At 42.0% G+C, this 27,438-nt stretch overlaps 1 long non-coding RNA gene and 1 pseudogene across 1 annotated transcript in view; both read right to left on the bottom strand.

Annotated features, from left to right (window-relative positions):
* The window catches only part of LOC141145805 (uncharacterized), a 125,097-nt gene that overhangs the window by 24,690 nt on the left and 72,969 nt on the right, over window positions 1–27,438 (bottom strand). The window contains exon 2 of the long non-coding RNA XR_012244649.1: window positions 1,176–1,241. This is a non-coding gene — a long non-coding RNA (uncharacterized lncRNA). The remainder of the gene's footprint in view (window positions 1–1,175; window positions 1,242–27,438) is intronic.
* On the bottom strand, window positions 9,385–9,495 carry LOC141146455 (U2 spliceosomal RNA; annotated as a pseudogene).

Raw genomic sequence — 27,438 nt, 5'->3', positions numbered from 1 at the left:
ATAGCATATCTGCATTCAAGCATGTATCTGGATGGGAGGAGAGGAGAGGGACTGCAAGCTTCAGCATGTCCATAAATGGCTGGCGATGCGTCAAATCCACATGGGATGATGTGAGGTGGTGGGGCACAGCGGTTTTTCTCCTTGGCACACAGAGTAAAGATGAGATAGTTTGTAGAAACATCCAGGCACGTGTGGGTTCCAGGGGAGAGGAAAGGAAGACACCGGGTCCTGTCACAGGCAGTGCCGTGATGTATGTCGGTCTCGTCTGTTAGCACGGGCGTGGAGAAGGAACCGAAACGAGGCTTGGCACGCACAGCAAAGCGTGGCGCCGAGCCGTGATGTCACAAATGTGCGACGCGTTTCCATGTATACAGGCTATGGATGGTAGGCATAGCAGCACTCCTTTGTCAAGCATGGGGTGTGTGGGTCTAGGCAAAATCTTATAGTCTCAACAGGGGGAAGGGCCAGATAAATACACACTAGGTTTAACACATTGTAGGCACAAAGGGGCTGGAAGGTAAACAGCATATCAGGAGACAATGAAATGAACATGGCAGAGAAATACTTGGTGGAAAAAAATGCATGAAAAATAAATAAACATTAAAATAAGTAAGACACAGATTAATAAAATAAATTAAAATAGGGAAATAAATTGCATAATAAATACCATTATCTAATAAATACATAAACCACCAGATAAAAAAATAAAGGGAATGAGGTATAAATATGTACGGGGTACGTTTATTAAATAAGAAATGGTAAAAGAATGACGGATGGGGTTAGTGAAAAAGAGAATCCGTATATTACCATTAAAAAATGGGGAGGGGGGGGTAAAAAGAAGGTAATCGGTGAATATATTATATAGTATATTACATGATATATTTTATATGGAACATAGTGGGGAATGTAAGGGAGTATATGTATATATAAAAAATATATGAAACAATATATATAGTAGTCACTGTATGATGAGAGGGGAGAAAAGGGAGGGGAGAAGGGGGAGGGGGGATGAAGGGAGGGTTTGGGGGGAAGATGGGGGGAGTGGGAGAAAAAGGGAAGAGGGAGGGGGGAAGGAATGAAGGGGGGAAAGGGGAGGGGGGAGGGAGAGGATTGGGAAGGGGGAGGGGAGGAGGGGAGGAGGGGGAAGGGGATGATGGGGGCAAGCCAATACTTACTGAAAGGGGCCGAATCAGTTACCCCCATATATTAAAGAGAAAGACACAATGTGTGAAAAGAGACACCTGTAGTGAAAAAATGGCAGAGAAAGGGTGAATAAAAGATCAATGTAAACATCCAGGCTAATAATAGATATCTATAGTACAATAACAAGTTATAACACCGTGGCGATTTCAATAGCCTCGTTTAAACCACCGGGCGAGAGGACATCAAGAGTGTATATCCAGAATGTCTCTCTCACGCAGTTTTTTAAAACGCTCTGCTGCAGTAAGTGATTTGGAAATTTGTTCAATCACCCAAACTTTTAGGCCAATAGTGGATTTTTTATGGTGCTCAGCAAAATGTCGGGGAACGCTGTGCATGTCTTTGCCACCCTCAATAAGCCTACGGTGTTGACCGAAATGATGTCTAAGGGGACAGATCATTCGACCAACATAAATTAGGCCACAAGGGCATGTGAGGCCATATACCACAAAGTCAGAAGAGCAATTGTAGAATTGATCTAACATGTAGGTTTTTTCTTTGGAGAGAAATTATTTTTGACCATGTTCAATGAAAGAGCAAGTTTTGCATCAGATTTTTTTGCACTGGTACATACCAACTAAAGGTATGAGAACTATGGGGTTGGTACATGTATTAGTTGTTTTAATTTTGCTGGGGGCAATTTTACTTTTAAGGTTGGGTAGTTTTTAGGAGGGGATCTTGTAACAAGATATCCCAATGTTTGTTCAGAATGTTCTCCATTTTTTATATTGGAAGTGGAAAGTGGTGATGAATCTGGTAGAGTGATCTATTTTGTCTTTTACTTGTTTAGTGGGTTTTCCTTTTGCATACAGAGCACATGCTTCATCTACCAACTCTTTGGGGTATTCTTTGTCAGCAAATTTTTGTTTGAGTGAAATACTAGATGAGGCATAGTCACTATCCAAAGTGCAGTTGTTTCTTAAGCGACAAAATTGTCCTTTAGGTATATTTTTAGTCCATTTTGGGTAATGGCAGCTGGTATAATGTAAAAAAGAGTTACCTGCCGTGGGTTTGGTGTAATTTTTTGCTATTATATTCTCGCCTATGTGGCCTAATTCCAAAACGAGGAAGGCCAAGTTGGTTGGGTCAGAGACATGGGTGAATGTTAGTCCATATGGGTTGTGGTTGCAATGATCAACAAAAAGAGCAATGAGGTTGGGGGGACCATCCCAAATGATTATTATATCATCGATATAACGTCCAAAAAAATGAGCTAGATGAGTAGGGGTTGTTCTGCCAAATAAAGTTTTTTTCCCAATACCCCATGGCTAGGTTTGCATAGGATGGAGCGAAATATGCTCCCATAGCAGTTCCTTGGATCTGTAGGAAAAATTCATCATCAAAAGTAAAATAATTGTGGGTTAGACTGAAATTAGAGGCCTCCAAGATAAAGGCAACTTGTCTGGGATTAATGAGGGCTCCTGGGCAAGAAAAAATTCTAGGGACATTAGGCCAAACTGGTGGGGGATGGAGGTATAAAGAGAGGCGACGTCAAGGGAGAGCCATGTATATGTGAATTCCCATCTGTAGGGCGCTAAAAGTTCTAAGAGGTGAGTGCCATCTCTGATATATGAGGGCAACTGTTGAACTATAGGTTGTAGAAATAGGTCAATGTATTGACTGAACCCAGTGGTGACGCTGTCCATGGCAGCCACAATGGGTCTGCCGGGGGGGATGTAAGACTTTTGTGTACTTTCGGCAGATGATAGAAGTAAGGAACCTGATAGAAGTTTTTGTGAAAAAAGAGGCTTCCATTTTGTTGATCACTCCTTTATCAAAAGCTGACTGAATGAGACAGTGGGCCTCAGTGGAAAAATCACTGGTGGGATCTTTACGAAGCTTATGGTAGGTGGTTTGGTCCGAGAGGAGTCTGTGAGCCTCTTTCATATAGTCGGCTTTGTCTTGTATGACTATACCACCCCCTTTTTCAGCAGTTTTGATAATAACGTTGGTGGTTTGGCTGAGGGATTCTAGGGCTTGAGTTTCAATAACAGAAAGATTGTGTACATGGGGAGGTATAGAGGAAGATGACTGGCAGAGCTTAAGGAAGACTGCATACACAACCCTATAGAAGCTTTCCAGGTAGGGGCCCTTGGACTGTGTAGGATAAAAAACTGACTTGGGTTTGAATGATGAATGTATGATGGGTGGTGAAGTGGCCAAATGCTGAGTGAAGAGGCTAAGTGTATCCTCATCCTCAGTAAGGGATTCTAGAGCGTCTATTAGATCACCATCGTATTCAAAATGAATTGGAGGACAAGGGGGGAGTTGTTGGGGCTGCGTCATTCACAGTGGGTTTGCTCTGTTTGGCATGAAAGATTGTTAAAAAAATCAAAGTGAGATTGCGGATGTATCTATTCAGATCCTTGAATAGAAGGAAAGGGTTGGGCTTATTTATTGGGGCAAAATTGAGTCCCCTACTAAGTAAGCTTTTATCGGCAGTGGAGAGTTCTAGGGAAGATAGATTAAAAATCTTCATAGTTTGCAGAGTTTTGGTGTGTTTTTCTCTAGATTTGTTTCCTCATCCTCCTCTACAGCCTCTCCAGTAAGTTTTCTTTTTCTCCGGTTGGCTTGAGGAGGACTGTGCACTAAAAAAGCGGGATCAGAGGGCAAGGAGGAACATGGAATTGAAAGTGTGGATGTGGAAGGGTGACCCCAAAACAAGAGGATCTGAATGGTCTCTCGTGCTGGGTCTTGGGGGATAGATACCAGAGGGAAGATCCGTAATATTTCCAGATTGAATCTCCATAAATTCATCTGTAGTATTACTGAGGGAATTTTGGTTTTGGTAGGTCAGCAACCTCATCATGTTGGGTGGAAGATGTGACTTCAGATGAGGGGCCATGAGTCTGGTGGGGAATGAATATGTTAGTGGTAGTAACGGGGTTGGTACCTTTTTTCTTGTAGGAGGGTCTATTGTAAAATTTATTAAGATCAGCTAATAAATTGTTGGTTTTATTGGAGGTTGGGTTTTTGTCCTATATGTGTATTAGCACTAGGTGTGGGCCGCTGGAAAAAGGTTTTAGTAGTGGGAATCCCCAAAAGGGGAGGAGGATATGATGGATGGGAGGGTGGTGGAGGACGGGGCTGTGGACGAGGGGTATGGGAAAGTGCAGAGGGAGGAAGTGAAGAAGAGGAAGGGGGAGGAAAGGAACGTTTGTGATCGGTGGTGGATTTTTGCTTCCAATTAAATACCCGATCCAGATTAAAATCATCCAGATCTCTCTTGAATTTGCCTAATTTAGTTTTGACCAAAAAATCTTCATCTGATTTAGTAGTTTTGTGCAAGATACCAAGCCAGGAGAGTGGTGCAGTGACTTGATGGTCTGTGATCTCTTTGGCTATGGTATGAGCTTCTGATTTAAGTTTCTCAAAAAGATGCAGTCTGTACTCAATCAGGATTTCCATCCACTTTGAGGTACAAAACTTGGAAATGTTTTCCCATTCCTTTTTGCTGGCAGCATTAAGGAATGGGCAATCTTTAATAATTATTAAACCTCGGGGTGAGACCTTGGTGGAAATGTATTTTTCTAGGAAGAATCTATCCCACCATTGCTGATTGGCGTGTTTAAAGATTCTTTCTAGATGTTTAAATTTGCCACACAAGGTATATCTGGTGGTACCAGTTAGTTTGATATCATTGGAGAACATGTTGGGAGGTAATAAGGTGTAGAGTTCCTCCAGCACATTGTACCTATGGATCGCCACATCATTAAGAAGATCCATAATAAATTAACACAGTGGTAAATAACTGAGTATACAATGTAGATAAAACAATAGTAAGCAAATAAATGGGGGAGGGGAAGAGGAAAAGGAGGGAGAGGGACCAGATAAGATGCACTTATGTAGTTTGTCTGTAGTAGTGTATATGGAAGTAAACACTATATACAAATCAACAAGTGCAGATGCAATAAGTGGTAAATCTACATATGTTAAACAAGGAACCAATTGTATATAACATAGTATGTTCTAATAAAATCGGACACGGTAAAATAGTATGCAACCAGGTGCATGCAGCACTGAAGCTTCAGTACATAGAACAATTTAAAAGTAAAACAGACACAGTGCAACAGTACCTCTATAGAGTATACCTTGATAGTCCAGGGGGGTCGAGAACTATATATAACGATTATATATATAGAGAGACTGGTCTGTCAGGGCTGCCACAGATGGGACCAGAAGCAAGGTCCAAAAAAGGCTGAGAAGAACAAGGAAAAGGGGTGCCTCTGAGTATGTATCAATAAACATTTATTATAAAAAATAATATCCACTCACATGGAAGATAGCATATCTGCATTCAAGCATGTCTCTGGATGGGAGGAGAGGAGAGGGACTGCAAGTTTCAGCATGTCCATAAACGGCTGGCGATGCATCAAATCCACATGGGATGATGTGAGGTGGTGGGGCACAGCGGTTTTTCTCCTTGGCACACAGAGTAAAGATGAGATGGTTTGTAGAAACATCCAGGCACGTGTGGGTTCCAGGGGAGAGGAAAGGAAGACGCCGGGTCCTGTCACAGGCAGTGCCGTGATGAATGTCAGTCTCGTCTGGTAGCACGGCCGTGGAGAGTGAACCAGAACGAGGCTTGGCACGCACAGCAAAGCGTGGTGCGGAGCCGTGACGTCACAAATGTTTCCATGTATACAAGCTATGGATGGTAGGCATAGCAGCACTCCTTTGTCAAGCATGGGGTATGTGGGTCTAGGCAAAATCTTATAGTCTCAACAGGGGGAGGGGCCAGATAAATACACACTAGGTTTAACACATTGTAGGCACAAAGGGGCTGGAAGGTAAACAGCATATTAGGAGACAATGAAATGAACATGGCAAAGAAATACTTGGTGGAAAAATAGGGAAATAAATTGCATAATAAGTACCATTATCTAATAAATACATAAACCACCACATAAAAAAATAAAGGGAGTGAGGTATAAATATGTACGGGGTACGTTTATTAAATAAGAAATGGTAAAAGAATGACAGATAGGGTTAGTGGAAAAGAGAATCCGTATATTACCATTAAAAAATGGGGAGGTGGGGGAGATAAAAAGAAGGTAATGGGTGAATATATTATATAGTATATTACATAATTACATAATATATTTTATGTGGAACATAGTGGGGAATGTAAGGAAGTATATGTATACATAAAAAAAATTTGAAACAATATATATAGTAGACACTGTATGATATTATTTTTTATAATAAATGTTTATTGATACATACTCAGAGGCGCCCCTTTTCCTTGTTCTTCTCAGCCTTTTTTGGACCTTGCTTCTGGTCCCATCGGTGGCAGCCCTGACAGACCAGTCTCTATATATATATATATATATATATATATATATATATATATATATATAATCGTTATATATAGTTCTCGACCCCCCTGGACTATCAAGGTACACTCTATAGAGGTACTGTTGCACTGCGCCTGTTTTACTTGTAAATTGCATTTTATATTTATGTTGACAAAATGTGGGCATTGTGTAGGCTACAATGCACCATGGAGTTCTCTCTGCTTAACACAGCAGAGAGAGCTCTATGATTAAAAAAGAGCCAGTCATGCAGCTTTGACATGGCCTCTCATCCAGTTTTTAACTGGATTCATTTCTGTTGCACTCCATGAGCTTCAGACACTCAAAGCCAGCAGTAGACAAAGCACAAATTCATCAAATCCAATATATCATAGTTCACATAAAACTCCATCATCTCAAATCTTCCTAATTGTGAAGTAAAGTTCCATTGTGCAAAAGTGCTAAGTGTTAAAAACTCAAATGCGGTGCAAATTGTGCTCCCCTCCTATGTGCCCACTCACTCACCAGCTGCTATGGACTCCCAATGACAGGAGTCATATATGCTTATGTGAATATCTTGGATGTGCTGAGCTTTGTAGTCCTCCTTCATTGCTCCTTAGTTATTGGGCAATGGGATACTTGTACGTAGTATAAAACCAAAGTGGATTAAAACATATCCACCCACATTGTATAGGGAAAAAACAAGCATAAAACCATAACCAGAAGTCCCCAGAGATATGCGTCTCAACGGCTGGAAACGAAATCACCACTCACGATGGAGATAAGGTGGGCTGTGCCCACCCCCCCCCCAGATTTTAGTTGTGCCCGCCTCCCCCTACGGTATCTTTGAGGGTTTTTAGAGCGCACCCACTGATCCATGAGGCACCCTGATGGGGACAATTGATGTAAGGGGGCCTCTGATGGGGGCAGTTGGTGTAAGGACCCTGATGGGGACACCTGATACAAGGGGGCACTCTGATGGGGACACCTTATGTAAAGAGGTACTCCGATGATAACCCCTGATGTAAAAGGGACTCTGATAGGGACACAATATAAGGAGGCATACGTTCTGTTTAAGTATCCTAATCTAATGACAGTCTAATACATACTATTATGCTCCTGCTCCTTCCCTTTTTTGGGGGTGGGTGGCTCCCAGTTCCCCCCTCGCTGTTGGTCGGTCGGGTCAATCTCATAACCCCCCCGAGGGCGATCATTTGGTCGGTCATCCAGCCCTGAGCTTACCCCATCTAGGTTGCGGGCAGGCAGCACTCCTACGGGTGGTGGGCAGCAGCTTCCATCGCGTTTACTCCTCCTCTGCTTCATGGCGGCTTCCACCGTGTGTCTCCTCCCTCCTCCTCCTAGGTGTCCAATAGGATCAACTGTCTTTTCAGCCAATCGGGTGCAGGGCCATTTAAATGCATAGGCACCAGGGCCCCAGGTGCTTGCCAACCATTCTGGATTTGCCGGGACAGTCACGCTTTTTACTAAGCTGTCCCGGGATGGCCATGTTTAGGGCAGCATCACGGAAACCTGTACTGTGCCCTCCTGATCTCAGTATTGTGTCCTTCTGATCCCCCCTGTAGTGTGATTTATGGCATGTTTATGGCATGTTTTCCTATTGTTTAAAATCAATTTTAATGAAAGTACTAAAAAAAAATGTTTATTTCTATCAACTATTCATACTTTCATTCTTAAAAGTAGGAACATAAATTGGGGCAGGCTTGTAAAGAGGGATTCTAATGCCTCAGAGTATTACTTTGCCCTGGTGCCCATGATGCTATTAAGACAGCTCTGATCGGGTGACAGTTTTTTTTTTTTGAAAGCCTATGGCATGCATAACACACCCAAAAGCTTCACCCGGTGCCAAAAAAATATGCACACACATAAAGAGTGAAACACAAAAAAGAGCAAACGGGTACACAAATGTGCCTTTCCCTGAATCCCCCGGGGCGTTAGGCTCCAGACGGGGACAAGGGTACTTACAGTTGGTCCATCTGGCCGAAATCAGATGGACCCCGTTCTCTGGAGGGCATGCCAAAACAGACCCACCCAAGTACTAGGTGAGGCTCCCCTGAAGGGAGACCCCATGAGAGAGGGTGAACCAAGCCAAAAGCCCTATTATCCACCCCTTCCCAAGACTTTCAGGGCTGGCCCGAGGACCCGCTACCCTACTCATCACACAATGCAACAAACCGTGTACAAACACAAAAATACAAAAAGTGACAAACATAGGCTTAATAAATAAAACAAAGTGGGGAAGGAATAAGTGAAGACGAGAGTGAAAAGGTGGCCATTGTGTAAAACAATGACCAGGCCCTCCGGCCAGGAATAAAAAATTCCTCTGGTCACAGCCAAAAGGCCCGGCCCAAGAGGCAGGTGCTAAAAAAGCATGTTCTATGGTGCAGTGACCATGGTGCCTCAAACCAAAGTGACTCTCACTCACAGTGATTTTTTTTGGCACCCCTGGACTGCCACTCCAGGGGCACATACTCCACAGCCTTTCAGGACCAACCCTGACCAACAGCCCAGACCACAGCCACCCCCACTCCAGGCAGAAAGGCATGAAGTTAGGGGAGATTGGTGAGAGCCCTTTACCATCAGGCTCCACCATCGCTCCCATCACTCCTTCTTAATTACATTCGGGAAATAATAACCACTCCCCCCCCTCAAAAAGGGGAGTAAGTGTTCTTTCCTGAATAACTGTCCGTAGCTAGAGCTACCACAATCTAGGCCAGAAGGCCAGGGACCCGACCCTCCAGGCAGACCCAGATGCAGCACCCATCCGCACCAGGAGAACCCTTCCGGATGGTTAGGACTCGGCCCCGCTGGCGTCTCGGTGGGCTTCCAGACACTGGCACTGCTGAAACATCTTTCCAGGTCCAATTACACCATTGGATTTGCATGTGCCCTCCCTACACTCGGAAGTTGCAACAGCGCCTCCTCTGGAAACTGATAAGAACAGGTACTACACTTGATCTTAGCCAAAAGGCCAAGAAGCCTCTGGCTCTAATCATGTGCTAAAAAAAAAAAAAAAAACCCATTGGAATCCATGCGTTCAGCACCCTGCATATAGATTAGGTGGCAGGATGCATGGATAGGGGAGCGGCCCCCATGCGCCCCTAATGGACAGGCTGCCACTGCATCAGAATACACTTATCAGCACCATTGGTTATAGCTGGGGGTGCTGATTGAGAGAGAATTGTTCCAACAGGCTGACCACTTTAACCACTTCAGCCCATGGAAGAATTTACCCCCTTCCTGACCAGAGCACTTTTTGCAATTCGGCACTGCGTCGCTTTAACTGACAATTGCGCGGTCATGCGACGTGGCTCCCAAACAACATTGACGTCCTTTTTTTCCCACAAATAGAGCTTTCTTTTTGGAGGTATTTGATCACCCCTGCGCTTTTTATTTTTTGCGCTATAAACAAAAAAAGAGCCACAATTTTGAAAAAAAAAACATTATTTTTTACTTTTTGCTATAATAAATATCCCCCCAAAATATATAAAAAATATATATTTTATGGTATTTTTATTAATATTTTTTTTTTTTTAAATGGCGGCGATCAGCGATTTTTATTGTGATTGTGACATTATAGCGGACACATCGGACATTTTTGACACATTTTTGGGACCATTGTCATTTATACAGCAATCAGTGCTGTACAAATGCACTGATTCCTGTGTAAACGACACTGGCAGTGAAGGGGTTAACCACTAGGTGGCAGTGTAGGGGTTAAGTGTGTCCTAGGGGCATGTTTCTAACTGTGAGGGGCATGGCTGTGTGTGGCATGTGACTGATCTCTGATCCGATGACAGGGAGCAGAGATCCAGTGACACTGTCACTAGGCAGAACTTGTTTACATTAGCATCTCCCCGTTCTTCCTCCCCGTGAGGCGATCGCGGGTATCAACGCGGTGATCGAGTCCGCAGGACCCGCGACCCGACTCACGGAGTTTGCTGCGGGCACGGCCACTGGCTGCCTCTTAAAGGGGAACGTACAGGTATGTGGTGTTGCCTGTACGAGCCCTTCTGCCGCAGTATATCTGCGTGAGGCGGTTGGCAAGCGGTTAATAGATCAACTTGTACACACCAGCCTGCCCATACATGGATCGCAATTTGGCTGATTCCTGCTGAACTGGTTGAATTTCGATTCATGTATAGCTGACTTAACTCCTCCCCAGTGAGACTAAACAATGTAAATTCTAAATTCAATGGGTTTACCATTGCCACTCCATGTTATGTCTCCAGTTCTGATGAAGAAGGTCCCAAGCTGAAATCAGCCAGGGGCTCGCTAACAAGATCCACTGCAGGGATTCCTTCTGAGCAGTAACAGTTGAGAAGTTCTCTTCCTGGATGTCATTTTACATGATATAGCAGGTCTATAGAGAATGTTTGCGAGTACCACATCTTACTATTTCTTAAATACAGGTTATATAAAAAGGTGTTACACGATGCTTGTACACCTTCTGTTTGTTCTCTAGTGTTTTACAAAGATACCCAGCATGGAGGAAGCTTCAAAGCCACTGATACAGTGTATTAGGAAGAAACAAATCGGCGGTGGATACTGTCTATTATAAACACAATTACAAAAGAGAACTTTTACCTGGAAAGAACATATTCTGAAGTTTTCCTGCAGCAAGATTGTATCCTTTTTTCCACTTGAGTGCTGACTGTATCCAATTACACAGGAAATAAGGTTATATCTTCCCATAAGGACAGCGACATTTAAAAAAACTGGACAAAGGTTTTAACCATCTGTCAGATTATAAGTCATTATTCTCTCAAAAACATAAAGAAAATTGGCTGGCATTTTACATTACACCTAATGACATTGTTTTTCTTTTTTGACGTTTTCCTTAGAAATTGTGTTTTTGCAACAAAAAAAAAAAATGGACATCAAGTCCAACATATTTTAAACATTATGGCTTAAATATGTTATGCTTATTCCGGTTTCCACACTTTTGCTAGAAGATGTGGATCTATGAAAAGAATTAGTGTAATGTGTATATACTGTACATTCCAGTTACATTGTTAGCCCTGATGTCTAAACTATCTTACAAATGTACCTTTTTCATACAAGCTATTAATATAAGCAACTCTTAAATATTGACCTAAGGAGTCAAAATATGATCTGTAGCATAACTGTGTTTTGGTAAGGAATCCCCAAGTAATATCATAAAATACTTTGACATCAACAAGAGGAATGTTCTAGTGATAGTAACCATGAAGAGACATGCCTCATTCCTGGAATTCCTCTTTTGTGAATGATTTGTTTATATTATAGGAACCCTCCCTTTATCCATCCACTGTCAGATTTTCAAATGTTATGAAACATTCCACTAGAGCTAGTCATTTACAAATGTTGCCATTAAAATTCTGTGCAAGAGAGTAATTAATACAATATGATTTACCTAGTACAAGAAAGTGAAAAACGTAACTACTTAGTAGAAGTACTATGATTTAAAAAGTGTTTTTTGCTTAAAGGATTAGTACACATTTAAAGCAAACCTGCAGTCTAACAAAACCTGTTAAAGAGGAAGTAAACTGCTAGTATGCATTGCATACTAGCGCATTATGTGAAACTTACCTGGAAACAAAGCCCTCCACCGATGCGTTGTTACCGCTGGAGGCCGCATCCATTTTCACCCGTTTTCCTTCCGGGTCCACTGACTCCGGCTGTGTGACTGGCACGGGAGCCACCAGTCATGGCACAGGGCATGCACCAATTATGTCATCAGCTGCATATACAGTAAATATCTGCTAGACAGTGCCTTATTATAGGCTTACCTATAGGTGCAATTAATTAAAGCCACTTTAAACAATCCCTTTCTCTTGGACAGTAGACACCAAAACCTGCCTGATGGTACTCTTAGGTTTACTGTTGCTCTGCTGCCAAGTTTAGTCAAATCCCCCTAACCTCCAGGGTATTGGGGAGCGGACACATCTTCCTTCTGTTCTTGCATTTGGTTCTTGAACAACCAGTAGTCAAGCTCATGCTCTATCAATAAGTATTGCGAGCCATGTGGAGACCTATGCAAATACAAACTTTCAGAGATATTGAACTTGCATAGGTACCCAGGGGTGAAGATGGGGCCATTGCACAAAAAGCCACAATGTGGTTTCTTATGGTGCCTGCCATTCAACCAGTTGTGGTGCCTAAGGGTGCATGGGTGTGATATGGCACCTTCAAAAATATAATAGTGTACCGGCATTGGGTGCTAGAAGGTGCATTTCTGCCTCTGATAGTGTGTTTACTACACACACAGTTTTTCCCCTAATTCCAGCTCCACCACTCTTAGCTTATCCGGGGCAGGGCCTCCTTAGAGAGCAGAGCCAGCTCTCAGTCTATTCTGGAGCAGCCCTGAGAATATAAAGAGGAGAAAAGCTGGTGAGGCTGAAACGTTCTACATGCACAGGCACATAGGAGCTAGTGGTGCTCTGTGGGGGAGAGGACAGATAATGGGGGCATTGTGGGGGGGAGTGTCTAGTTACTTTAGACTGTCAGTGTGTTCTGCAATTTAATTACCACTTGCTCACTGGGGATGGGCGAACGGTTCGGACCGAGCATAAGTTCAGGCCGAACTTTCGCTGTTCGGACCTTCGGCGAACAGCTGAACAAACGGGTTGTTCGACTGTTTGTTCGCCCCCCCGAACCGACCACAATGCATTGCAAGTCCTGATTGGCTGAGGCTTTCACTGCTGCACAAAGCACTCTCAGAGTCATGATTGGACACTGTCATCATGACTTTATCCAATCATGGCCCATTCCCGCCCCACAGTATAAAAGTATTCTTTCAAAGGCAGCCATTTTCAGTGTGATTTTGGCGTGGAGAGATAGAACAGGGTTCTGTTCAGTGCTATTAGTTAGTTAGTGGTCTATATTGTGCTATTTTGCTTCGATTGTCAGTGTAGAATACTAGTTTAGTGTCAGTCTGGGGATAGTGTGAGTGTAGTGAGGAGGACCATCATTCAGCTTTGCATAGTGTGCAGCTAGAGTACAGCTCAGTTAGTTTCACTGTAGTGTAGTGAGACCGTGTCATTCATACATACATTAGTGTAGAGTAGGGACAGCTCAGATAGTTTCAGTGTAGTATAATGAGACTGTGTTAGTAATACATTAGTGTATAGCTAGAGTAGGGAAAGTTCAGATAGTGTCAGAGTAGTGACAGTTGAACACCGTCTATTTGTTTGCGTTACTGCCAGTTTAACGCCATTTACTTCTGTGTGCGTTACTGCCACTTTAACGCCATATAGTTTTGTGTGCCTTACTGCCAGTTTAACGCCATTTACTTCTGTGTGTGTTACTGCCAGTTTAACACCATATAGTTTTGTGCATCACTGTACGTTTGGTGCATTATATTGCAGTATATTATAGTGTATCCGTGGAGTGTTTCTGTGTAGTGTGAGTACTTACATTAAAGTGCACCAAACACTTCTTTACATTGATTAAAGTGCATTTACATACAGATTTCAACTTCTTCTTTACATTTGCTTATAAGCACCACCCCCTCCCCCCCAATAATGTCTGGGAGGACAACAAGGAGAGGCAGACAATCCATTGGAACTGTAAGGGGGCCAGCAACAAATGTGTCTGCAGGCAAAGGTGGACGTGGTGGTCAGTCTTCAGGCAGGACATCATTTCCTCTGTTTAGTGAGTTTGCCCGTGCTATCCAGCCACTGCATGCAGAGGAGGTGGTGGACTGGCTTACTAAACCTTCCTCATCCTCCTCATCCTATGTCATGCAAGCAGAGACAAGTGTACAGTCCCCTGCAGTTGCCAGAGTGGATAAACCTGCTCCTTTGTCCACATCTATTCCTGCCATAGTCCCAATGTCAGCCATTGAGGAGTCAGCAGAGTTATTTGACCACAGCGTCAGCCACTTGCTCCTTGATGATGCCCAGCCATTACTGGATTCAGATGTTGGTTCTGAGGTTGAGGATGATAGCAACATGAGCCTAGAGAGAGGGAGGAACACTGGTAGACAAATTGACATTCATGTTCCCCAAGCCGCAGCATATTGCCCAGTTGTCTCCAGTGGTAATGATGAAGATGGAGGAGATGATGATGATGAGGTCACTGATGCAACTTGGGTGCCAGATAGAGCAGAGGAGGAAACTGAAGGTGAGGCGGCACAACCCCAAGGAGGCCGACATCAAGAAAGAGTAGAGAGCAGCCACTCTATTCCATCACATTCAGCGGCTATTATCTCCCGGCCCACTCCCCAAAGCTCAGCTGTCTGGGCCTTTTTCAGCACATCTGCAGCAGATCGCACTGTTGCTATCTGCAAACTGTGTCTCAGGCACATCAAACGTTGCAAAAACAGTGCACTATATTATGGCGTCATCATACACACTGGTTCCCCAGCTGTTGCTGAGCAAAAAAAAAGGCAGCTTGCAGGGAAAATGTCATCTTTTTGGCTTTATAAATGCAATTATTGCTGCAGCAGATTCTAGACATGGTACAGATCTGCCACTTTACAGGTAGACTAAGGGGACCCCCCAGGCACTATATTGGCAGGAAATTTTCATTTTTAGGCTTTCACTTTAAAAATCAAGAAATCACTGCTCATTTAAAAATGACATTTTCACAAACTTTTTTTTTTATTGACACATGTCCCCCCAGGGCAGGACCCAGACCCCTATAATCATTGTATGCCCAATTACTTGCATATAAGCATTCAAAATGGGCACTTTTGATTTTTGACATTCGGGTCCCATTGACTTTAATGGGGTTCGTTATTCAGGTCCAAACTTTCGCGGTGTTCAAAAGTTCTGGTGCGAACTGAACAGGGGACCGTTCGGCCCATCTCTATTGCTCATAGTGACACCAATATTAGGGCATTTTTTTTCTCTGACCATCAATGCCAGGTCATCTTAAGTACTTTCATTGACCAGTAGGGATAAGCTTAATGTACTTGGGTTCATTTCGAGGGGGATTCTCAGATCATGACTACAGTTCAGGTGCTGAATCTGAACCCAATTGAAGTCAATGGGAGATGAATGCTAAGAAAAAAAAACAGTTATGGCCATGTTCTAGGCTAAAAGGGGTTGTCAAACCAATGGCATGGGGAGCTGGGCACTGCCCTGGGGAACATGCATCAAAGTAAAAACATTTTTTTTTAATTTTGGAAAAAATATGAACTATTAAACTTTTATTAATACTTTAAGTGAAACAAATGCAAATTCCTTTAGATACCATGCCCGGCAATGCCCTCAAACTGCATGTGAAGTGGCACATCTGTAAGTGTACAACCTACTACAGCAAAATTGACATTTACAAAGAAAAAAAGCAGTTTGACCAGTTCGGTTCTGGAGCAAATTTTTTAAATTTTTTTGCACACATATAAATATCTTATTTTTTTGACAAAAAAAATAATTTACCCCCCCCCAGAACATTATATATATATATATATATATATATATATATATATATATATATATATATATATATATATGCTCTGAAATCAGAGGCTCTGCAGAATAGAAAGATGATAGTTGCAACTGTTTATTTCACATGATATTTGTACAATTGTCTATTAAAAGAAAATTTTCAGCAAATATTATAATAAAGGGAATTTTAGTGCAAACATACAGAATATAATACCTATTTTTTTGTAAAATATAAAAGTTGAGGTTGCATCAATTAAATAGCTAGCAAACACGCAAAGTCTTAAAATTGTGTGCGCTTGTCATATCGCAAGTAACTATGGTACCCAAAAATCTCCATTAAAAGCTCTTAGAGCTCTAGAGTTAACTAGGAGTCATTGTGGTAGAACTATTCCTCTAACTCTAATGTTCTCAGCGATATGTCACACTTATAGTGCAACTGCAGTTTACATACACGTGCACATCATGGGCATGGGTTCACGTTCGCGCATGTGTGTGGGGCGATTGGGGTTAAAGTATTTTTTTTAAATGTTCTAATACTTTTTATTATATTTGTATTTTATTTTTTTTTTATTTTTTTATTAATTGATTGATTGACATTTACTAGATTGCTGTCACAAGGGGTTACTAAACCCCCATGTGATAGCATTGGGCAGGCGACAGGTACTATTTTTGGAGACTTTAGGGGTGGAACAGACCAGTGTCACCCCTGCCCAGTAAAAGCGGGAGAGAACGGGGGGTTGCTGCCCATGTGGGATGGAGGGGGGGCACGGCGCCTCCTGCTCTGTGAAAGTGATTGGTGGCTATACAGCTGCTGCATCACTTTTAATTCGGCTGAAGAATACCTGCACAAGCTGATGGCTGCAACTAAAGCCATCATCTTGTTATTAACAGTTCACTCTTTGGACGTATGTAGTATGTATGTAGTAGCTGAACTTGAACTAGTTAAATTGCCAATGACAGGTCCTGGCTGTTTAGTTCTGTTTGGTAACAAAGTAGCAGGGGTTTCTCTTCATTTATACCAGACCCTTTTGATAGATGGAACCTTATCCTAATAGGGGACCCAATGCAAACAAAACAAACAAAAATAAACAAAAACAGTGTGGGGTCTAACCCCCTCCCATCCAACCCCCACCCCGCAAATTCAATATCTGAGTCTTCAGATTCAGTACGAATTTTTAGAGGGCACCCCCCCCCAAAAAAATTGTTTGAACTCCCCTCCAATGATCCATACCAGACACTTATCCGAACATGCAGGAAACCAACATTTTAACAGACCACATGCCCCAAGGGACCCCCTGGCAAAGCAATTTCTTCCCATGTTGATGAGAACAAGGACTTCTGCCCCACAACCCTGGTCCAGGGACCTAACTGTGATCTACAGAGTAATCTCACAGCTCCCTGTTGCTTTTATTATTATTATTATACAGGATTTATATAGCGCCGACAGTTTACGCAGCGCTTTTTACACTTACACTGTATTCAACACTATCCATTCACACGCATGGCTTCTGTGTCCACATTTTTTATGTTAGGGAACACCTTTTAGAGCTTGAATTGCTTGATATAAATGTATAATAAATGTTCTTTTTCACATTTTTTTAATCTCAAAGAACTTTATTAAACAGTTTGTGCAAACAGTACAAGTTAAAGAGCATATGCACAGCAATAGTACATAATGAACTTGAAACATTCAAGGAATGTAAGAACATCAGTAGGGCAAAGCGTTCAAACACCAAAATATATAAAACACATGCATGATAATACAGCCAAGTGTGTCCCTCTACCCTGAAACAACAACATGATAAACAAACCTTCACCTCCAACCAAGTAAAAGGTTATCCATGATAAGGTTAACCGGGGCCAGGCCCAGTGTGTCCAACTATGGGACCCAAAGTTTGTTAAATTTACCAAAGCACCCCCTATGCCGAAATGCTGTATATATATTTCTAGTCTAAGGGTATCCCCCATTTGAGTTATTCACTCCTTCAATGTGTGGGGTGTGGGGGGTGGGGTGTGGGGAGGGCAGTGGATGTCCAGTGTTTTAAAATTAGATTGCAGGCCTGGAAGAGTGCCCTAGCTATAGCCTGTTTGGGGATATCATCCACAGGGAGATCTAACAGAATTCCCTACAAACATTGTTTTGGTTCCTCTGGCAGCTGAGCCTGAAAACCCTTATTTATGGTAGTTATAACTCCCCTCCAATAGAGATTTGGGCACTGCCACATAAGGTGAATTAAATCACCGTGGTCTCTGCTGCATCTGGTACAGACAGGGCTTTCCCTCCTTCCCATATAGTACAGTTTCGTAACTTGCCTTATTTTAACTAAACAAAAGTTGCACAATGATGATGAGTCTGATCACAGGCATGCCCTACTTTCTTTCTTTCTCTCTCCAGATTCAGGCAGGGATTTCCCACCACACTTGTATAAGTAGAGAAGCGTACTTAATATTAATTCTGCCTGGTGTCTTTACAGTGAGCTAGGCATGTGCTTTAACACGAAGAAGCGGTGGAACTGCTCATTACTTTGCTTCCCTTTCCATTTGTGTTCCATTTCCAAAAGACACCAACCTACAGAGTGGCCATGCCTTTATGATCACACTAACTTTGCACTACAATACCCAGGAGCAGGTCTTTGGGAATGCTGAAGGGGCACCAGTGCAGAGAACTATAAGTAAAACATCACATAAAAGAAATTTTAAAATCTTCGGATGCCCAAATTTTTTTTTCAGACACGCAGGACAGAAGATACAAAAACATTTCAAACATGGACACAGTAAAACTGTGACATCCTAAAAATCACCCATGTTCAGCCACAGCAGTTAAGCTCCTAATTTTTTAGTTCACTTTACTATTTTACCACCTTAAACTCTGTTGACTGAAATAAGAAGGGGATATCACTGGTGGGTTTATTCATTTAGGAGCATTGATTCTTTTTTGCAATGTGTAGAGGAAGTAAATAATAGAAAATGTATATACAGTATATATATGTATATATATATATATATATATATATATATATATATATATATATATATATATATATATATATATATACTGGCAATGAACTAGGTACTTCAGGAAGATGATGTGGGGAGATTGAGTAAATAAAGTGCCATCTTCCTATATCAAATTATATGATTTCACACTGGTGCTCTTTGAATTCTATTTCAAATCAATAATAATTTAATATAACTGCTATGAGTCTCATATTTTGTATGTATTTTGCTTTTTTGTTTTTTTCATGTGTTAATATTAATATAAGCTTATTTATTAACCTTCTGGTCAAATACTACACAATGACAAACTTTCTCCAAATGTATTATGCTGCTGTTTGTAATTTCATATAGTTACAAATAAGTAAGGACTTGCTGGGGGTGATAGAAGGGCAGCATTTAAACCATGTATTGATTTGTAGAAATTCTAAGGGTAGCTTAAAAGTAAAAAAACACCTTGTTGGCAGGATCATTTCTGTGACCTGCAGATATAGAGGTTACTTCATTTGAACCGATGAAGCTTAGCTTCCAAAGTCTGCTCATCTCTACTATTAATGAAAGAATTGTTGAAGGTGAAATCAAACTCACCATGAAGAAATGAAGCTAAATGTTGCATATGTCTGGCAAATAAACAACACAAATTTAAGGTGCTTCAGTAATTTGAGATATCAGTCATTTACAGCATATCACGATTCACGAACCATATTTCTTAGACAGATGCTCTAACTTTAAAACACAATGGAAGGATATTTGTTTCTTAGGCTGGAAAAACATTATACATTGTTTTTTGTTCAACCAGTGGGTTGAACAAAAAGGAAAATGTGCCAATTTCCCCATCAACACACTTGATACTGATGGGGGAATCCTTCCCACAGCGCTATTGTGTTCCTTCTCCATCCACAGAACACAATGATCATTGTTGCCAACTATAACCAGCGGTACTGATCATTCAGGAAAAACTCAACAAGCTGGTTGTACACAAGCTGATTGATAGACTGACTTGTGTGCAATCAGGTAGCCCATACATGGATCGAAATTTGGCCGGTCCCTGCTGAACCAATTTGGTTACAAAAGACAAAGAGAAGGCAAAGGTTTTAAATGAATTCTTCTCCTCAGTTTTCACAAAGGGGGGTTATAGTAATCAAGACTATAATGTTAATAAAATGGCACAGAATGCACCCTCATGGCTAGCAGAAGATAGTATCAGAAATAGACTTGAAAAACATAACATAAATAAGTCACCAGGAGCAGATGGCTTCCACCCGAGGGTCCTTAAGGAACTCAGCCAGGTGATAGCTAGACCATTGTTCCTAATTTTTATGGACAGTTTACTGACTGGAAAGGTACTCACTGATTGGAGAAAAGCCAACACGGTACCAATATTTAAAAAAGGGCAGAGCTATATCCCTGGAAACTACAGACCAGTCAGCCTAACATCGATAGTATGTAAGCTAATGGAGAGGGTAATAAGGGACTATATACAAGATTTTAGTAATAAAAACTGTATCATTACTGATAATCAGCACGGATTCATGAAGAATCGTCCTTGCCAGACCAATCTATTAACGTTCTTTGAAGAAGTGAGCTGGCATCTAGATAAAGGAAGGCCTGTGGATGTGGTGTATCTGGATTTTGCAAAGGCATTTGATACGGTTCCCCACAAACTTTTACTTTACAAACTGAGGTCTGTCAGCATGGACCATAGGGTGAGTACCTCGATTGAAAACTGGCTTCAGGGGCAGGTCCAGAGGGTGGTGATAAATGCCAAGTACTCTGAATAGTCCGGTGTGGTAAGTGGGGTCCCCCAAGGATCTGTCCTGGGACCAATTCTGTTAAATGTATTCATAAACAATATAGAAGATGGGATAAACAATTCAATCTCAATATTTGCAGATGATACAAAGTTAAGCAAGGCAATAACTCAGCGCAGGATGTGGAAACCTTACAAGAAGACCTAAATAAAATAATGGGGTGAGCAACTACATGGCAAATGAGGTTTAATGTTGAAAAATGTAAAGTAATGCATTTGGATGCTAAAAATATACGAGCGCAAGTTACTCGTTAGGGGAAGAAGCTCTGGGGGAATCTAGAATGGAAAGGGACCTGGGGGTCCTAGTAGATGACAGGCTCAGCAATAGCATGCAATGGCAAGCTGCTGCAAACAAAGTCCACAAATATTGGCATGCATTAAAAAGGGGATTCACTCTAGCGATAAAACGATAACTCTCATGCCGTGTACACACGAGCAGACTTTTCGACCGGACTGGTCCGACGAACCGAATCCGGCGGACAATCCGACCGTGTGTGGGCTTCATCGGACCTTCAGCTGACTTTTTCTGTCGAAAGTCTGACGGACTTTAGATTTGGAACATGCTTCAAATCTTTATGTCGGACCCAGTTCCTATCGAGAAATCCGCTCGTCTGTATGCTAGTCCGACGGGCAAAAAAACGATGCATGCTCAGAAGCAAGTACGAGACGGAAGCGCTCGGTCTGGTAAAACTAGTGTTCATATTGTAGCTAGCACATTCCTCACGCTGCAAATTCTGTGATCGTTAAATGTAGCGCATTAATTGTCTTCTTTATAATGCTAGAAGAATGAAGTTGTTTTGCTGCTCATATTCACACAGAGTTCTCACAAACTGATTTCTGGATTATTTCTCTTGATCTCATGAATGATATTGTATTTTTTAAAAGCCCGATCTCCGTACTAATGTTTACAAATTTTTTTTGGAGTCATCTTTTATTATTTTTTATTTCATCAAGATCAAGAACAGAATTTTTTAGGATTGCTATTTTCTAGTGATCTCCATATATATATTATTTTTGTTGTAAAGTTACCACAAGAACCTTTTTTTTTATTTTTTTTTTTGGTGTAAAGTTACCACAAGAACATTACATATTTTTATATTTTTGGAACCTCAAGGAGGTTGTTGTCCCTTGTTAATTTGACATTGTCTTTTAAAAATGTATTTTAATAAAAAAAACATAGGCAAGTATTTTCAGAAAATAAAATATCCATTTATTCTGGTTAACAAAATAAAGATGAAGTCAACCCTGGAGAAACTTTAGGAATTTGTGAAGCCTTTTGACCCCAGGGCACACATCAAGTCTGTGAAAACAAAAATTATAATATAGGGAGCACAATCTGGTCCAGGAATCCCAGAGATCAAGAGCAGCAGCAGATGACATATATATCCCCAGGCTGTGGTACTACACCAGCCTGCGTCTTCTGTCAGACCAGACTGAACCCAGGCCATCACTTTCTTCTCTTCATTGCAGCATTCCCTCCTCCTGGCTGACACCACTCCTGCCAACCTCCTGGCTGTCACTGGGCCCGCCTCCTCCTGCCTGCCGCTTTCCACACCTTCCTCCTGGCTGAGCTCATCCTGTGTATAAAAAAGGGACATAGTGTTAGTTTTTGGTTCATCAATCACACACAATTTTCAGTTCATGACTTGCAAATTCAATGTGGATTTTATCCAAAAAATTATGTCTACATATCAATTGACAGTAGTGGCCAAAAATTGTTGTCACCGGCTCGAAAAAATGCTAGTTTCAGAATGATACTCTTTTATATGTAATAGAACATCTAGTTAACATCATTAATATTAGGACACTAAATATGTCTAAAAATAATATACCTGGCTCCAGATGGTCACATCCGGTTCTTCCAGGATAGAAGTCCCAGGTTGGTCCTCATCAGCCTCTGCTGGGGTGGAGGGAAGGGTGGAGGGAAGGGTCAAAAGAGATTCAGTCTGGTCCTCAAGAAAACATAGTTTATCGAAGTACCACAGCCTGGGTCTATAAACATCATCTGCTGATGCTCCTGATCTCAGGGAAGTCTGGATCTTGTTATGCTCCCTCCTGTACATATTCTTCAAGATCCCAATTTTCTTTTCCAAAATCTCCACGGTTGCTTCTGGGATGAAAATCTGCACAAATGCCAGAAGTCTCTCCAGCGTTGACTTCCTTACTGTTTTAATGTAATATTGAGGGTGTTTGACCTCCTACAGATTCGTCATCTCCCTGTACTTCTCAATAAATTGTGTGAGAAATTCAGGGTCCTTAAATTTAGTATTCCTTTTTTCTGTAAAAGACAATAAACACTAATGTTTTAGGCTAAACTCTCATAATCTTATCCCAACATAGGCCTCAATCTTTAAGCAGTATAGGCCGCTACAAAGTTAATAAAATTTACCTTCGTCTCTGACGCTTGCAACTTCAGTTCTGCTTTCCTCCGTGCATGAAAGTACGTACGGCACATGCGTGTTAGCTTTATACACACCGCGCATGCGTGAAATTCCGCCTGCATCTCCCGCCTCTGACGTTCTTGTTTAACAAATATTCTCCGCCCCCTTCTCTACACACAGAACATACGTACGGCACATGCGTGTTAGCTTTATACACACCGCGCATGCGTGAAACTCCGCCTGTGTCATCCGCCCCTGACGTTCTTTTTTAACAAATATTCTAAGCCCCCTTCCCTCTATGGTGTGCAGTAGGAGCAACAATGGTGGAGACACAGCAGGTATGTACTAATTCTTCAAGTAATGAGGAAAGCCCAGAGCCCGGAACATAATGATCTGGGAAGAGGAGATTTAAGGCCTCCAATACGGCCTTTGAAGAGATGGTGGAGATGGTAGCTATTTTGCTAAAAAAAGATTACGATGGGAAGCATGGACCGTACGCCCAGCCTAATTCAAGAAAGGCAAAAATAATGTTGAAAGTGGTGAAGACCCTGCATCATCATTTTGGGGTACGGCGCTGTAAAGATCAGCTGAGGAAACGATGGTCCGACCTAAAATTCAGGGAGCTGGATCAGTACAGACGAATCCAGAAAGTGCTGAAAAACAGTAAGTACTTGTCGTGTGTTCCTATTCTGATTATTACCTTGTATGCTGCTCCATGTGCTTTTCTTTACTGTACAATTTTTAAATTGTTAAACGTTCGTAGGAAATATCGTTCGTAGTAAACATTGATTGAAAAATATATACGATGTATTTAGTTGATACAGGGTTTAAACTACATTTTGGTAATTTGTCTTATTAAGAGAAGTTTAGGACATTGTTGTCTAGTTGTCTTTGAAACTAAAATGAATAGCAAACGTCATTCAGTGGAATGTAAGGACAGTACACTCAGCAGCTGTTTACACATCTGGACTCAGGAGCACTATAGTGGGACACCAATATACATTTTTTTGGGTAACCCACACAGGTGCTCCAGTGGATACTTTTTGGGGTGTCTCTATCTGTGAAATGTGGCCAAAAAAGGTAAGTATTCCAGCTTGTTTCAAAGATAATTTTAATCATATCTTCAACTTGGAGCTCTGCCCAAACAGACAATTGTACACCACTTCAATATAATGTTTCATATTTCTATTCCTAGACTCAAATATCTGTGTGCTAAGTATACCTTTTGTTTCATTCTCATAGGGGAGAAAAGACTCAGACAACCTGATCCCAGGGACCCCCGACCTCGCCTGCCGGATTGGGAAATCAGCCCAAGCCCCACAGAGGATGTGGAGGAAGGAGAGGTGGAGGAAGTGGGCGACATGGGCACCCTACCAGGTGAATGTCTGACAACCCAGCTTATGGTAATCTATGTATGCCTGCATATTTCTAAATACATCTATATTTCATCAAATTTAGGTGATCTGGTTGTGAAAGGGGAAGAAGCAGTGGAAGCATGTCCAAGTACCAGTACCCCCCCCTCCCGAGGATGTGGAGGAAGAAGAGGTGGAGGAAGTGGGCGACATGTGCGCCCCACCAGGTGACTGTCTGACACCCCAGCTTATGGTAATCTATGTATGCCTGCATGTTTTTAAATACATCTTTATTTCATCAAATTTAGGTGATGTGGAAGGGGAACCATTTAGCATGGACAGTGCACAAAGATTGATTGGACAGATCATGGCCTGGAATGGGTATATTGATGCCATGCACATGAGCTTGGACCTAATGCGTAATCGGCTGGACAATATGCAGCAGGAAATGAAGAACATGATCAATGTTTTTGTGAGAATGTAATCCCTTTTTCATAAAAAAAACATTGATCATGTTTTTCATTTCCTTTTTTGCTGACCCCATTCTGGGCTTTGGCTTTGAATAATTTTATGCCTGTTTGTTAAAAAACTTTATAAAAAAAAATAGAGGCCTGTTTGTTAAAGAAAAAATAAAAAAAAAATAAAAAATAGAGGCCTGTTTGTTAAAAAAAAATAAAAAAAAATAGAGGCCTGTTTGTTAAAAAAAATGTGAATGTGCATAGATTAAAAATTCTGTTAATCAACAAGATGTGTGGCTTCTTCTTTCAATGCTCAATACCAGTTTTGTAAGTTATTTGGTTTTTACAGTGACAATGAGGCTTATTTACTAAAGGAAAATACACTTGGCACTACAAGTGCACTAGGATAACCTAGGAGACAGCCAAAAAGAAAGGCAAGCAATAAATACATTTCTAGATTTTATCTGATCTTTATTTTTTATTAAAACAAATTATAGATTGTCTGCCATTGCAATTGCCCCCCTAAAAAAATCAACATATTTATCCCGAACTTGACAGGTGCTTTGGTGGGCCAAGCCAGTACGGCCCGTATCCAGACCTGTCAGAGGATTCTCTATAAGTCCGTCCTCAGGCCCAAGTGATGCAAGATAATTGCTCGAATGTTTGTGTAAATAATTGTGCAGGATGCAGCACGCTAGGACAAGGTGATTTAGATTGTAGTCCGCTCTGTGGATAGCTGTCTGAAACAGACGGAACCGGCTGGCCATTATCCCAAAGGCATTCTCCACAACTCTTCTCGCTCTGGCCAGCCGGTAGTTAAAAACCCTCCTCTCGGGCGTGGCTTGGCGCGCAACAGCGATGGACGCTTAATACAAGAGCTCCGGCTTCCAGGCAGCCTTAGCCCGTTACCTTGCACCCAAAGCACTCGATAATGAGCAGAAGGAACACAGGGACACCCCGCACAAGATCCCGCCGCACATCGGCAGCTTACCAGGGAAGGAACATTGAGGATTTGTTCCGGAACCCTCCGCCAGCACGAGAAGGCCTGATAGGAGCCAAGATGGCACCGCCGCATGTAACGGAGGATGACTTCAGTGAGGACTCTCAATCTGCGGCTGAGGAGAACGGTAGGAATACCCCTCACCCCGACCTCCCCCTGACATATGCCGGCATGTCAGGCTTTGCAGCTGACATAAAAGCCACCTTTTCGGCGGCGATAACGGATCTAAAATCCAGCATGTTGATTCTCACAGACAAGATGGCTACGGTAGAACACGCAGGCAAATGCAGGGATAAAGCTCTTCATCGCCTGGACAGAGTTACTCATACATAGTCCCAACAACTTATAGAGATTAACAAACACCTCGAGGACTTAGATAATAGGGGCAGAAGAAATAATATTAGGGTGAGGGGGATCCCAGAGACTGTGGAGGCTGATCAAATAACCCCAGCTGTACAGAGGGTTTTTAACAGCCTGCTAGAAAGACCAGAGGAGACAGACATTGAATTTGTAAGAGCTCACAGAGCACTCAGAGCAAGAGGCCCTGACAATATGCCACCACGTGACATCATATGCTGCTTGCAGAGTTTTGCTTTAAAAGAAGACATCATGCGTAAAGCACGCAGGAACGACCAGATAGTCTTCAATGGAGAAACCATCATGCTCTTTCACGATCTGTCTCAGATCACACTAAAGAACCGTAGGGCTCTCAGACCGTTACTTGACAAGCTGAGAGAAAAGGATCTCCGCTACTCATGGCGATTCCCGTTCGCACTCCTGGTGAACCACAATGGAAGACAGCATACTTTGCGATCGCCAGAAGATCTCCCAGATTTTTGCCAAGCATTACATCTGGAACCGGTTGAACTACCAGAGTGGTATCAAGAATTTATGCTACCTCCATTGGAAAGATCCCCCTTCTCATCACCCGACAAACGCCTCTCCAAGAAGATGAAATCAGCACGCCCTGGAGGGTCACAGGCTGGAACCCCTAACAACAGACCTCAAGCTTCCAGGGGCTTTGAAGAAGCCTGAAAAGGTCCACAGACAATCACACCTTAAGTGGTGGAAGATGAGCAACTTTCCTGAAATAATACCATGATTGGTGACCCCAAAGTTTTTTGATGCCAACAACCATAGACACTTCGGCTAGATTTGTCTTATCTGGTCGAACGGAACTACACATCAAGAATCAACAACACACAAAAGGCCAGTTCTTGTAGTTCAGAAGTTTTAGATGGAGTTTATGCTTACGGGGACTGTTGCTATTACCCCCCATGAGGGCTTAGGCCAACTTTATAGATAGAATACTGCTGCAGAGCAAATATAACAGAGTAGATGATACTAGCAGGAGTATGTGGTTCATAAAGCACGACTGTTGTTATTGCACTTCAGCAAGCATTGACTATGGAAATGTCGATGAAAGAAATAACTTTAAAATTAAAAAAAAAAAAAAAAAAAACAAAGCAAAGTAAAACTGCAAATTATTGATACAATTTAAAAATACCTCTAAAGGGCAGACAACAAGATGATACCCCTGCTTGGAGGGGGGCCTTG

Source organism: Aquarana catesbeiana, linkage group LG05 (genome assembly GCF_042186555.1).
Source record: "Aquarana catesbeiana isolate 2022-GZ linkage group LG05, ASM4218655v1, whole genome shotgun sequence".
Classification (NCBI taxonomy): Eukaryota; Metazoa; Chordata; class Amphibia; order Anura; family Ranidae; genus Aquarana; species Aquarana catesbeiana.
This window is presented reverse-complemented; position numbering and strand designations above follow the sequence as displayed.